Source organism: Amphibalanus amphitrite, unplaced genomic scaffold (assembly GCF_019059575.1).
Source record: "Amphibalanus amphitrite isolate SeventyFive unplaced genomic scaffold, NRLGWU_Aamphi_draft 000497F_arrow, whole genome shotgun sequence".
In the NCBI taxonomy this organism is placed as follows: domain Eukaryota; kingdom Metazoa; phylum Arthropoda; class Thecostraca; order Balanomorpha; family Balanidae; genus Amphibalanus; species Amphibalanus amphitrite.
In genome coordinates this window covers 231,864-246,353 of record NW_024881991.1, presented here as the reverse complement: position 1 = coordinate 246,353, position 14,490 = coordinate 231,864, and the positions used below count along the sequence as shown (strand labels likewise).

Genomic DNA, 14,490 nt, shown 5'->3' with positions numbered 1-14,490 from the left:
AATGATACGCCACAAAAATAACGCGAAACGATAATACGATGCAGCAAAGTTGTGGATGAGAGATCAGAGATAATGAACAACACACACACGGACGTGGACAGACGACAACGAGTACACGAAAGACGGCTTACGATTAAAGGCCGAAACAGACTCTTTCCGCAGTAAGGAAGTCGCATGCAAGAGCCTTTTCAAATACATTAAATTGCTTTCGCATCAATTGTACAGGGTGTCCCAAGAGTAAGGTCATGATTCAATACTTAAATATCTCGAGAAGTTAGAGTCCGAATCACTTCCAATTTTAACACGTGCAAGGTACATCCATAAAATTATTTTCTTGCATGCTTAAACCATTTTTGATCATAACTACACCGAGCAGTAGGCATAAAACTGAGAAGGTCGAAATTCAACTCTTAGAGAGGGTCCGTCATTAAAACAAAGGGTAAATACCGCCCAGTTTTTGGCCCTAAGCAGGCCCTATCAGCTCGCCCTATCTCTGAACTCATGCATAGTTTCGCCTCAACCGGTAAAACGTCAGAAAAAAGGTAGAATGTACGCACAGGGCATTATACTTAGCCACCTGTGCTTCGAGGTCCTGAGGACGACAGCGGGAATCGGGTGAAAATAAATCAAGAGAGGTGGCCGAAAGTCCTCCCAGTGGTTCTTCCGCTCGTCGCAACGCAGCTGTGCCGACACCATCAACCAGCAGTGGTTTCAGCAGGATGGAGACTATGCTTGCACCGTCCTGAAGATCATGCATTGTCTCCGAGAGTGGATGTGAGATCGCGTAATTTTCAGTCAGGGCAACGCCAGTGAATGGCCTCCGCGGTCACCTGACGTTACACCTTCATATTTTATTCTCTGGGTACACAACGGAAAGGTTGTCTTTTAGGACAACCCAACGAGCCGGGAAGAACTAAAGGATGATCCCTCCGAGCAAACATAAGCGGCATCTCACCAGAGAATTGCTCCAGAATAGTGGAGGAAGTAAAACGCAGTCTATTCGTGCACGCGGCCCGAAATGGTAGCCATGTAGAAAAGCAGCAAATGTGGGGGCACGAGCCAATGTATTGACTCATATGTATATCAGAATAAAATTTTATAAAATGTTCTTTCATATGATGTCCTATTTATTTCTATCCATCGCGTATTTTTGGCGGTGTGGCCAAAACAAATGATGACCTTACTTTTGGGACACCCTGTATGTACTTACCTACGCAGGGAGGTGCGCGCGACTGATGCGAACGTGGAGACAAATCACTGAGCGCATATGACCATTACGAATCACAACTGCGGGAGCCGACTGACCCGACTGACGAGAAACGGTTGAGTTGACGTTGAATATCGGCAGAATTTGAACACTTTGTAGTGTAGTTTCTTTATTATTTTCTTTCAGCTCTGACTTTTCGTTGATAATGATTTTCCTATGCTCTTGTTCTTGTGTTTACGAAGGGCCAGACGACTCAGTTAGCGCGAAAATTAAGATCATCAGCATCTCGCATTCAGGGTAGCAACAATGGCTGAATAGGCAGTAATCATCGTGCTTCAGTATGCTTTTCAGCAGCAATAAGGCGACGTGATTCGTATATTGAAACTCATTTTACTCTTGTGAGTTACCGAGCCATCCGATCGACCCGTATGAATGAGTAGAACAATCGGAGTGTTCAAGGTAGGAAATCAAACGATTCAGACGCGGCACAGGAATCCCAATGCCTCGAACTGAGGCAGGCGTCGCTGCTCCCATTTATCTGGGCGGAAATCTGTTGACACGTATAACGTACGTGTCAGGAATTGAAAGAATTGGTTCTTGATGGCGGTCATCATTCTTCGAGCTGTAATTCAAAGGGCCGCTCCTCCTGTAGGGGCCAGTTTTGTGTGTTCGTTTATTGCTGTAACGAATATATCCTGTGCCATAGAAAATAATCAGTCAAGTTTTTGACCTTTTTAATCATTCAGTGCACACTGGAAAACTATTGAGAGAAAAAATGTACAGCTACATACATGCTGCGTGAATAATTAATATAGGCAATGACGCGCGTTAAACATTCTGATTCCAATTAGTTAGGATAACAGAGGTCCATGGGCCAGCTGATGAAATAATGTATTGCGTGGCCATGACGTCAAACAAAGGCACCGTTCTAATTTTATCCTGCGCGGCGACCTCTCGACTGTGGGGCGCCGGCACAGTTCTCGGTGCCGAGTGGCCTCTCTACGCTGAGCCGGTAATCCTCAGCGCCCCATGAACCGCAAACACTCCCCCGGCGGCGCCGTATCGGCTGCACGGTGATCGACAAACAGCTCGGCGGCCCTTATCGGACGGCGAGTCTGTAGACGGAGCGACGCGCCGCCCGCGGGGGTACCTCAGCCAGCGGTGCCAGCCGCGGCCGGCCGGGGCGGGGGCAGGGGCGGCCGGCAGATATGACGTCAGCGCCAGTTCGCAGTAAGCCCGGTTGGATTCGCGGAGCTCCGGACCGAGTGGCGGTGACGTCAGCGGTCGTACCGAGTGGCCCAGGTGTGGCAGTGAGGGGGTAGGGGCGGCCACTCCCATGCCACGATCACATCACCTGGTGCAACTACGTGTCCTGACCGGCATTCGTGGGCAGGGGTGCACGGATAACACTCCGCCGGACACTGCGCGGCCCACAACTTCCGCTTCCGCAGCCGGCCAACTTCACTGAGCCGATGGATTACGGAGGAAAACGTCACCGCTCAGCGGAAAGGAAACGGGGTGACGTGAGCCCGGCCGGCCGGCGCTGAGGGCCGGCCCGGGCAGCCGTGAACGCCACCGGCGGCCCGGCGCCTTCAACCTCACCCGCTGATCCCGCACTGGAGCCGTGATTTCCGAGCTGCAGTCGCTCCGACATAGAGCAAAATGAGGAAAAGCTCAGATTCTCTGATGCAATCGTCAATCATCGTTCATGCAATAGGAACGATGAATGCCGAGCCCGCCATTGCGTGCGCTGCAGCGCAGTTGCAACACTGCTCACGCCGTTCACACTGTAATGAGCATGTGAGCGCAACCACAGGGAATCGAAATTCTAGACAAACGGTATGGCTATTGGCTACGTCAATTTATATGCCGCATTGAAATTAGCTCATCGTGTGGAATGGACCGCTTCATTCTTTTGTCGTTTGAATTTCTTCATGTGAAGGATAAGGTAGTTTATGCAAATTATCAAAAATTGGCAAATTATCTGTTCGGCATGTGAGAACTGACGATGTGAAAACTGATGATTTATTCTAGAATGCTTGGCGAATTTGTTCGATCCGATGGCAGGCCACAGACGTCCGGTCTCCAGAGTACATTCGCCCATTGTTTCCTGTCTGCTGGGATTCAGTGAAGTTGAAAGTTCCGCCATCCATCCTGTGCCTGTCGAGGCCATCAGCTGACCTCAATGCCGCCCCTCCCCCGCCCCTCCTCAATGCCGCCCCCCTCCCCCTCCCCTCCTCCTTCAGCTATCGCTCCGCCATGTCAGTGTTCTCACTGGACTGAGATGTGTGTGACCTTTGTGGTCTAAACTGGTTCCCCAGCTCGCACCTAACGCAGTCTGCGGTCTGACAGTCTGGCTAAGTCTGGACAGTCTGGCTCAGTCTGATCAGTCTGTCCACTGTGCAGCAGAACATACATCGACCGCAGAACAATCCCCCGTTCTCGTTATCTCAGCCGTAACTCCCCTGACGTCCGGTCGGTACAGTACCTTCTCGCCCGTTACAGCTCGCCTGCAGCGTGCAGTCCGCCTCTGCACACTGCACACTGCACACGGACAGGTGCTGACCTGCTCCGCCCGCCCGCTGATGACGTCACGAGGTCGACAGAGGCCGCGGCGGCGCGTGTAGTCACGTTCGTTACTCTGCAGCCAGACGGCCTTGCCTGTAGCTGGGCCCCGTATATGACTGATCAGAGGCCGCCGAGCAACCAGCAAGTCACTCCACCGGGCGGAGTGGTGGAGGATGATATATCGAAACAAATTGATTTACTTACAGTGAAATAAATGAAAAAGTAGTGCAAACGAACAAAATAACCCCTAATCCAACGGATAAGGAAAGGACAGTCTATGCCCGTTGGCTCAGATGTTGCTTAATTCGCAATTAATGCAACCCACCTCTTAAGTGTGTGCCATAATTAGTCCAGAGCACTTTGGTCTGATCTCTCTGCGATGCATATGGTTCCTGGAAAGCATTGTATGTCTAATTCCCGGCTCATTCCGTCCTGGATGATCAGAGATCCCACTTTGATGCTCTCTCCCGTCTCCTCCACCTCTCTCCCCGTCTCCTCCGCCTCTCTGCCCTGGGGGCTCAGGGGCGCCGCCGTCACGACCGGATACGAGAGGACGATAGTCGCTTCCTGTGTGGTCACCCCCCCCCGCCCCTCCTCCGCCCCTAGCCGCTGTTCGGGCCTGCTGCGGCGGACAGAGTCCGCAGTGACGTCATGGACTATCAACACCCCCCGTCGGAGGGAGGGGGGGGGGCTGAGGAGGCCTCCGGCGCTGAACAGCCACTTGTATGTAGAGCAGCGCCCTGTGTTGGCCCGCTGAGGACCTCCGGCCGCTCGACCTGCGTCCGTGCCGTGGACAAACGGTCCGCGCTGCTGGCAGCGGCAGCTGCAGTGCCGGCTGATTGAGAGCGCTGGAGCCATGAGTGGGCACTGAGCTGCCTGGAATAATCCGCTCAATCATCCAGCGTTGACGCTTCGGGGATCTTTAGCTGCCGTCGTCTCTGCATGGCGCATACCGCACTGAGGGCCATGACCTTACCGAGAACGCTCAGATGGGGTTAATAAGGCGGCCGCACAGACTCAACTGACGGTATGAGTTGGCTCTTGGATGGCGTCGCTGTGTCAATAAAACAGTAGGTAGGTATAATAGGCTCAAAGGTAAAAGTAAATAGATGAGCCACGTAAGCTGCGAACATGCTATCCATGTTTGAATGCTCTCCTGGTTTCCTCAATGCAAACGGCGGTTCAAAGTTAGATGTTGCATAAAACTTAGCCTAGTAAATTAAGAATAAAACACATTAACATGCATGGTCTACCTACAGCAATTTCTTAGTGCCGAACACTACATGCGAAAAGCAGCCGGGTACTAAATGCAAGTTCAATTTTTAATTATCTATCACTCATTTTCGCTCTTCTGACATACATCTCCAAGCGAATATTTTCATTTAGTTATAGGTATACGCTCGTCTTTCTCGTGTCTGATGCGTCATAGGGCGTTGAGCTGGCGCTTAGTGCCGGCCTCAGTACATTTCTGCTACTAAATCTGCTGCCATTGGCTGTTGCTGACCGGATCCTTACAGGCGCTACTGACGCGATACGTTGCCGGGGCGGCACATGACGTCCTGTGAGCAGCTGCCTATGACAACCACTGCAGGTTCTCCCCGTCGGTCCACGGCCAGTCTTAGGGTGCAGGCAATGGGCGCCATGGGCGATGCCTGGTCCGATGTCCCTCAGCAATAATACCAAACGACGTATATCATCACGGCACTTAGATCACCGTTCACGCATCTGCGCGTTTGATCTTGTAGCTCATGAGCGTCCTGGATGGTATTCCACCCAGGGTATAGAACAACATTCCACCACCTTTATCTGTTTGAAATGTCAGGCACATCCGGTACCGGTTATTTGCATGCATCGCGCTCATCATTCTGCCACTTCAATCTATTTGTGCCCATCTCTGAGCAGCGTATATCTTGGCTATGTTCGGTATCCTGTATCATCCATACTCCATAGGTTACAGTTCGACAAATTTCGAGCGTAATGGCTGTAAAGAACTGTCTTACATCATCTTTGAATCTGACACTAGTCGCTAGTGGTTGCTATTGGCTCGGCATGAGCTCATGAACACGGCGATATGTCCCACCTACAATCTAGACAGGAAAATGGGAAAAATTCCGTCGCTTCTATTTATGGTGCCGTGATACCAGGGAGCGTTTTTGTACTTTATCAGTTTTGTCCGAGATTGTTGTTTTGCAGTGCAGTGTTCGTGGAAAATCTAGAGAGGTAGGCATTCTTTTACATACCTAATGCAAGTGCGAGTACCATGCTTATACTGATATGTCTATCAATACTTGAGATTTAGCAATTTAAACTAAGGACTAAGTTTTCATTGTTGTATTTAACTTGACTAATGTGATGAGGATCAAAGCAACAATGTCTCTTGTAACTTTACCGAGGTATGATGCACCAAGACTGTATATGACTGTATGCTTGCCAATTCTGAAGTGTGTTGACAGGCTATGCAGTACCTATACTTGGGTATGCATTTTAAAGTTAAGTTAAACCAAATTATTCCAATTATAGGTACTTAAGTTTCTAAAAAAAAATCAAACGAAATTTAAGTTAAACAGCACAATTAGTGAAAATAAAAAATTCAATGTGCTAAAATTACCCTACCTACATGCAGCGAATATGTAGGTGACACGCATATTAACCTACAAATTTATGGAACATGGAAGTGCCGACGACTGTTCACTTACAACCGCGGTATCGCTGGGCACTCTTCACGGTTCTTGATGGGAAGTTTTCCCTCGCACGACCAGGCCATTTCTCATAACACGAACGACCAGGGGGGGGGGTTGTTACGACCCCCCCCTGGCGTTTCGAAACGGAAGGTCGTAGAGCTTAGCGGAAAAAACCAACGGATTGCTCTCAACGAGATCTCGCGATTGGTGGTATATTTTTTGGTCCTAGGTCAACATTTGACCTACTTATGACCGGTCAAAGGTCAAATTTTCCGAAAAAATCAAACTTTTTCAACTTTCCGCGGCGATTGCGGCAAAACGGTAGGAGATATCGACTTGAAACCTTCACTATCGTGTTCCTTGATCAATTCTCTATCGTTTGGTATGTATTTCGTTTCCCTAGCTCTAAAAATGGCGCGTTGGGAGCGCCGGAAGTCGGCAAGGTCACAGTCGGCGACAGAAATTCGAAAAATCAAAATTTAAATTTTTGAAATCTGATTGTATTTTTGGATTTGGGAGGTCCATTTGCTCCCTATAGAAGCTAATATTGCTGCATATTCCCATTGAGGTGACAAGAATTAGCAAAATAGTGGTTCGGGCGCTTTTCAAAAATAGTACCGGACGCTGTTCCTCTTGTGACGTCATAGCTCCGTGACCTGACCTGATCCGGTCAATTTTCTTGCACCACACGATAGCCAATGCTTGCCCCAACATGCATGGGAAGTTTCATCATGATCCATCAAACAATGTGGGTATCACCGGCAGAAAACCTAGGGATTCGGCGCACACGTTTGGTAACTGTCGGCCGGAGGCTGTACCTCTTATGACGTCATAACTCCGTGACCTGACATGACCCGATCAATTTTTTTCGGCAAAAGATGCGCAAAGGTTGCCCCAGAGGGTATTGAAAATTTCAGCCCGCTACGACAAGCCGTTTAGCGTGCACTTCGAAAAAACCTCAGGGGGGGGTTGATACAACCCCCCCCCCCCTAGGCGTTCTAGGGTTAAGGCATAAAAGCGCCTGGTGGCACGGGAGAATCTTTCAAATCACAATTGGACCACCGCAGTTTTTTATCGTGACGTCACCCATGACACAATGCATATGCCATTTTTACGGACCTTCGATTTGAAGTTTGAACCATACTTTTATTTGAACGGTACCTAATGATTTTTCATCTTTGCGAGCGTTCGGTATCCGGATATTCAGAGGGAATTATCCGGAATCACTGGGATCATTCGGTGTTTTAGGCTGACACCGTGCACAACAGACATGACAACTAGAGAAGAGCCATTAGTGAAACAATAGCAATCTAAGGATGTGACTATTATAATTGCATCAATGGTCCATTAAATACAAAATAATTACCGGTGATCCCGGATAATTATCCCTCATTTTCCGGATGCCGAACGCAAGGCTTGTAAGGCTGCTGTTTTTATACGGATTTGTTGATTAATCCATTCATTCAAATGTATAGTCTTTTATTTGTTCTCTTTCGTTCTTATCATCGTGGCGTACACAGGGACCCTCCCACCTTCAAAAAAGTTTATGAATTGGCATGAAAGCGATGTCGCTCGGTCCAGAAAGAGCGAAAACGAATATCTACCAAAGTTCACCGAAAAATATTCACCCGTTTTCAAGATATTAGACTTTTACTTTTGTTTACTTTTTTGGATCTCCGCTGTTCCTAGCGAGTTTATTTGGAAGCAATAGTTTGGCGGCTGAAAGTGCGGCACTTGTTGCGTACAAAGCAGCATATACCACCGCGTGCTACAAAACGTTTTAGTCAAACATTTAAAAATCGTTAGATATCTGCGCTGACGTCACACATTCAGAGGGGTATTCCTATGCATTAGCCCCTCTGAATCAAATGCTGCAATTTTGAAATTCAATATTTCCGATTTAAGGCATTTCTCGATGTTGTGAGTGCCGAAACCGGTAATTGTGAGCTAGGGACCCCATTTTGGCTATCTCAACTCAAATCTAATGTTAAGGTGGGAGGGTCCCTTTAAGTGTGAAACCACCCAGTTGATAAGACTTCAAGCCAGAAAAATAGATCAAGGCTTATGAAAATCGTGAGCGGGGTTGGGAAAAGTTGCACGTGACTGGGGGCCCCAACTTTATCTGAAAGAATCTGGGAATAAATGACGTTGAAACTTGTCAGCTATGTAGTTATAAGCGTTGTACTTGGCGCGTGCAGAAATCCTGATAGCATGTACCCTGAGGCTGCTTGCTACAATCGCCCTTCGCCTGAATCACCATCTTCTGCTTATATTGCGAAAAAACTGGATAAGGATGCGATATTGGTAGATGTTGACAATTTAGGGCGGGATATTACCGACAGAATCGCTTGAATGCTTCAAAGCAGTTCCTATTTTTCTACCGAATGAATCTTTCTCCATCAATTATCTTTAGGTCGGTTTGGATGAAGCTGAAAATTTCACATATCAAATATACCTATCTAATCAAAACAGAGATAAATACAAATGTCATGCGATTTTAGAATATTAGTTAATGGTGATTGGTGTGCCTTGATTTAAAATGTTATCATAAGTTCTTTTCCACAATGAAAGATTATTGTGGTCCTTATTCTATCGCTTTCGAAAATCGTGTGAGGTTTTCTTTTTATCCGCGACCAGACACTTCACACGCTCAACGTCGCTAGAATCCGTTCGTGTTTGTGTGTTGGACCTGCACGCACGGCTCGGTAGGGCGACCAATGCACTGGTTTAGTGGTGGCGTCCGGCCGGACCGGCGCCAGCTTACCGCGATGACGGTGAAGCGCGGTCCTTCCAGCACCCAGTAGTAGGGCGTGAAGCTGTAGCCCCACCAGCACTGGGTCTGGTGATAGACGGCGGTTACCCCGCCCATAGGCCGTCATCAACAGCGGCAGACCTGGAGGGGGGGGGGGGGGGTCAGGGCTGGCGTCATCAACAGAAGCAGACCTGGGGGGGGGGCAGAGCTGGCGTCATCAACAGAAGCAGACCTAGGGCGGGGGGGGGGGCAGACCTGGCGTCACAGAGGTATAGACGGACGGACTATATGGACCTGCCGCCATACACCGCGGTAGTCCCGAGGGGTAGCGCACGACGGGTCGGCGGCGACATTTCTGTACAACTCCGGAAACAGAGCGATGTCGCGCCGCTCAGTCACGGACAAAGCACGGACGGTAACAATGCACGGTGGTCAGACATTCCTGCAAACGTGGTCATACAAGGCAAGGTTGTATCATATCACTGACATCAGCGCAGGTGTGTGTTATAAGATGTTATTACTATTATTTTCAGACTAAGTAAACAAAATAACTTGTCGGATATGATGCAGCTAATTTACGGCAAGTTTCCAAATAGATCGTGGTTTTCCGTCAGAAATGGATTTGAGATCATGTACGGTAGTAAGTGATATCAAGTGGATGGTTATAGTACACTGTACGAGGAGCATGTGTGCTGTATAATACCAAGACATTCACGGGACATGTCCGTTAATAAGCTGCTGCTGCCCCTGTTTTGGGAAGACTGGTAAACAGCATCCTCGAGGTAGCCCTAACCCTCTCCTGGCACCAACGGCAGACATCCGGCCTGCCATCCCATCCCGCCCTCTTCTCAGGTCGAACCATAGCCTCGCCTGACCTGACATACTAGCCAGAAATGAGCCCAGAGATAAACATTGCACGCACGTCTCCAGCAACTTCGTCAAATTTCAAAACGAAAGTCCGGGAAGCAACATTAAGAAAAATGCTAATAATAAAAGGCCAGAGTGTCTCGAATGTTACCTCTCCCTCGACATATGTCTGCATACACCATGAGTTCTATGAATATTACGAGAAAATGGCATATATTCCACCAGTGCTGTACGAATGCACAAATTGCTCGAACAAGATAAATGTAATGGCATCACAGGACTTATTCGATAAAAGTTATTATTCAATTCCATGTCAGAGAAAAATATAGCAATGCCAAAAAGTGAAAAGCATCTCGTCCATATAGGTATTACGTGCACTCGTATGTCACTATGAAATCATGCTGAAGAACAGTGACTTACCGGTGATGTTCTATAAAACAAAGAACAGACCAGCCGGAAGCGCTGAATTGTACATTGTTCAAAACGTAATACTGTACTTTTACCGCACGAAAACAGACAAAGCGATTCGTCGGAGTATAGTGCGCTGCGCTACTTATAGTCATTTTTGCATATCCCTGCCATTGACACAGCCCCCCGAAAGGATTGCCTGAGGATTGAGATGGAACAAATTAATAATTAAAAATAAACTGGAAAAAGTAGTTAGGAAAATTTTGCTGCACGTCAATGGACAACAATCAACAAAGTTATATCCGTAGCGATAATGTATATAGTTAAGAGCATACGTTCTCAATTGTCGTGTAGTTATGAATCTTGACAAACTACCGGGCTAGATCGATCGAACTATAGGAAACGCAGTGACTGAAAAACGTGTTTTGCCACGTAGTAGCATACTGAGGGTCGAGGGAGAGAAACATATAGGCGGCGGAACGGGGAGGACACGGGGGCACCGTGCCCGGCCATTTGATTTTGGCATTTTAACATTAGCCTATGGGCGTTGCATGAAAATAATGGGACCAAAAGTCGGCAGTGCCCCCCCCCCGTTAATGAAGGTGTTCCACCGCTACTTGAGAGAAATGAGACTTAGTACAGAAGAGGGAAGAGAGAGAGGAGAGAGAGAGAGGGAGGAGAGAGAGAGAGAGAGAGGAGAGAGAGGAGAGGAGGGAGAGGAGAGGAGAGAGAGGAGAGAGAGGAGAGAGAGAGAGAGGAGAGGAGAGAGAGAGGGAGAGAAGGAGAGAGAGAGAGGGAGAGAGAGGAGAGAGGAGGAGAGAGAGAGAGAGAAGAGAGAGAGAGAGGAGAGAGAGAGGAGAAAGAGAGAGAGAGAGAGAGAGAAGAGGAAAGAGAAGAGGAGAGAGGGAGAGAGAGATAGGAGAGAGAGAGAGAGAGGAGAGAGAGAGGGAGGGAGAGGAGGAGGAGGAGGAGGAGGAGGAGGAGGAGGAGGAGGAAGAGACAAAGTTAAGAAGACTGAATTATGAAAGATGAAGATGAAGATGAAGATGATGATGAAAAAGACTCATTCTCAAGTAAGACCTGGTGCATGCAGCTGTCGATTTATATCCTCACCCCATCCGAGCAGGTAGTATATTTTGTAGCTGACGGGCCCCTGGAAGAACGGCACCGACACCAGGTTGTTCAGGTAGAGGCCTTCGATGAACATCCACATGAACATGCACGTGCGGCCGTACTCGATCATCGTGTAGAACGCCTCACAGAGCACCGGCTGGGGAGAACAGGACGGTCAGCAAGGTCAGCAGGTCAGCACTCAGCACTCAGCAGTGTCAGCAGGTCAGCAGGTCAGAAGGTCAGCAGCTGGCCACCAGCAGATCGATACTTAATTCCGAGCAAAGAGCATCTCTAATGTGCCGCACAAACACCATTTACAAACGGTCTAATCAGCTGCAACCCACGCATTTAGCAGATATGCAATTTCACGACCCCGCGGTAGCCGTCAGATATTTGCTCCACATATGTAATATAGTTCGTTTTTCTTAAGTTTGCCCTCACTGTAAACGTCTTTTTGAACATAGCACGAGAATTGCTAGCTGAATTACTGAGAAAACTGGTTGGCGCACACTGATTTGACAAGATTTCACAGACGATCAATTTCATCAAATTTATTACTTTCACAGACTCGTAAATCGTATTTGCCAATACCTACAGGCCCACAGGGATAGACGATTCCTCAGGAATTATGTCTGAACTAATAAATAAATTGCACGGCGCTTAACATAACGTCAAATCGTCGGTGTTCAAAACTTATTTTTGAAAATATTATTCATATCTACAATACAATGTGCGCTAACCAGTTTTCTCAGTAATTCAGCTAGCAATTCTCGTGCTGTGTTCAAAGAGACGTTTACAGTGAGGGGCAAACTTAAGAAAAACGAACTATAGGTATTTGTACCTTCCTTGTGATGTAGATTGACGTTATAGTCATTGTTTTATTAAAGAGACTGCTATTTTTTCTTTACGTCTTGAAATCCCTGAGGCAGGCCTTTAGCCTAACATAAGTTAACGGGTTTGCTAGCTTTTAGTTTTGTGCTGCTCAGGTCTGAAACATTCCAATTCAGTCGGGATATTTCCCTAGCTGTTGAAATAATGGAACTTATAACGTAAACACGAAGTTGTCATGAAAGCATCGGAAGAATGGCATTGGGATGGTGCCTTGACGATGTTATTTTACGTGTGCTTTAAACGTTATATCGGACAATAATATAACAATAACGCAATGTGATGTTCTCGTCCATATGCCTAATTCATATTTTGGAAACTAGCTCATGGGCCGTGCTTACTGCTTATCCGTCTCGCCTCCCTGGCCATGGTGTTGAGAACAGGCTGATTAATGGTGGTGTATGCGCGTCGACTCGGTTCACCGTTTAAAAGTTCCGGGCATGTTTAACCGATTACGCCGGCCACGGTTACATATTGAGCGTCACCCTGTAACCGGCCTGCGCTTACAGACATTCACAGGATGCCTCCCTGCGGATCGTAAATCCCCACTCTGCAATAAACACTAAACACACTGCAGGACCGGCGCAGCCGCTTTCAGCCATCAGCACACCATAAACAGCCCGCTATAGCACGTCCCCCCCCCACCCACCGGCGCCGAGCTAAGCACGACGCAGAGCGCACCAGCACCAGCGCACCCACTCAGCGTGATCAGACTGACGTGTCCCAGGGGCACTGTTCACCTCAGGCGGGCCGCCGCAGCACACACAGAGACCACCGGCCCGGCGGCACTGCGGCAAATTGTGGCCCCCGAGTGTCAAAACACCGCGCCGGAGATCGACGGACTGTTGACCGGGCTACGCACTAGGCAGCTGCCCACTGGAAGGCGGCACAAACACAGTGCCACTGACCCGGGGTCCAACTGCCGTCGACACCTTTTTCAGAGAGGGTGGGGTGAAATCTGGGTCATTTGCAGTGGGAGAGAATGAGAGATGTGGTCATAGTCATAGATCTGATCTTTTCTGGTGGATTTACAATACTTATCGATTATCTATGCACTTCACTCGTTCAATCGTCCTATTAGATCAAACTGCAAAGGCTCGACATCCATCTTATCGAGTGACAAAATCGAATGTTCACAAGAAAAAACCACGGCACGTGGCAATCATCTGATGATTTCCGCCCCAAATTCAGCCGAGCTGCTGTCCCCGGGGTACAAGCTCAGCTGTATGGCCATGCAGGTTCATCGCCAGCCCGGATGATTCCCAGAGGACTGGGGGGGGGGGGGCAGACAGCAGCAATTGATCTGCCTGTCAGCAGGAACGTTTGCGGCTGCCGATAAGGCGCGTCCCCAGATTAGCTACCCAATGCCGTGCTGGAATGGCCCGCGACAGCCAGGCTTTACAGAGAAGGAGATTTGGAAACGAGACATAGAATCAGCATCATATCAGCTGCCAGCGCATGGACCGCTGGCATTTATGGAACGGCACACCGCTCATTTAGCTTAGTTCGAAATATAATTGAGCCTAAACATGAATTTTAAGAATGGCAAGAGAATATTATCTTTGTGAGACATGGAAAAGAATGAAATAAAAAGGAAGCAGGACGTTTCCTTTGTTATGCGTTTTGCTATCGTTAGGTATGTATCAATAATGCGATCATTCACAGACGCAGACCTTGCTTGGAGAAGTACCTGCGTACTTTCCTATGACAGGCTGCATCGACGTTTATTGCGGCTCAATTTCATTGCTGTAATTTGATAGTGAAGGACATGTTGGAAATTCTGATTGTTGGCTTTCTAATGATATGATGCCATCAAAATTGGGTATTGCCCCTCTGCTAAACTGCACAGCTAAAGGTGATGTTTTTCTTACCTTTGTGTGACTACAACATAAAGATGCCTGTCTAAAAACTGACTGCGAGACAATCTTGATCATAGGTATACCTATAGGTACCTATAGGTATGTACGGCTCTCGCGAGATTAAGCGGTAGGTTTTGCACCTTTACA

At 48.0% G+C, this 14,490-nt stretch overlaps 1 pseudogene; it reads right to left on the bottom strand.

Annotated features, from left to right (window-relative positions):
• LOC122392701 overlaps window positions 1-14,490 on the bottom strand; it is a 105,844-nt pseudogene that overhangs the window by 21,184 nt on the left and 70,170 nt on the right.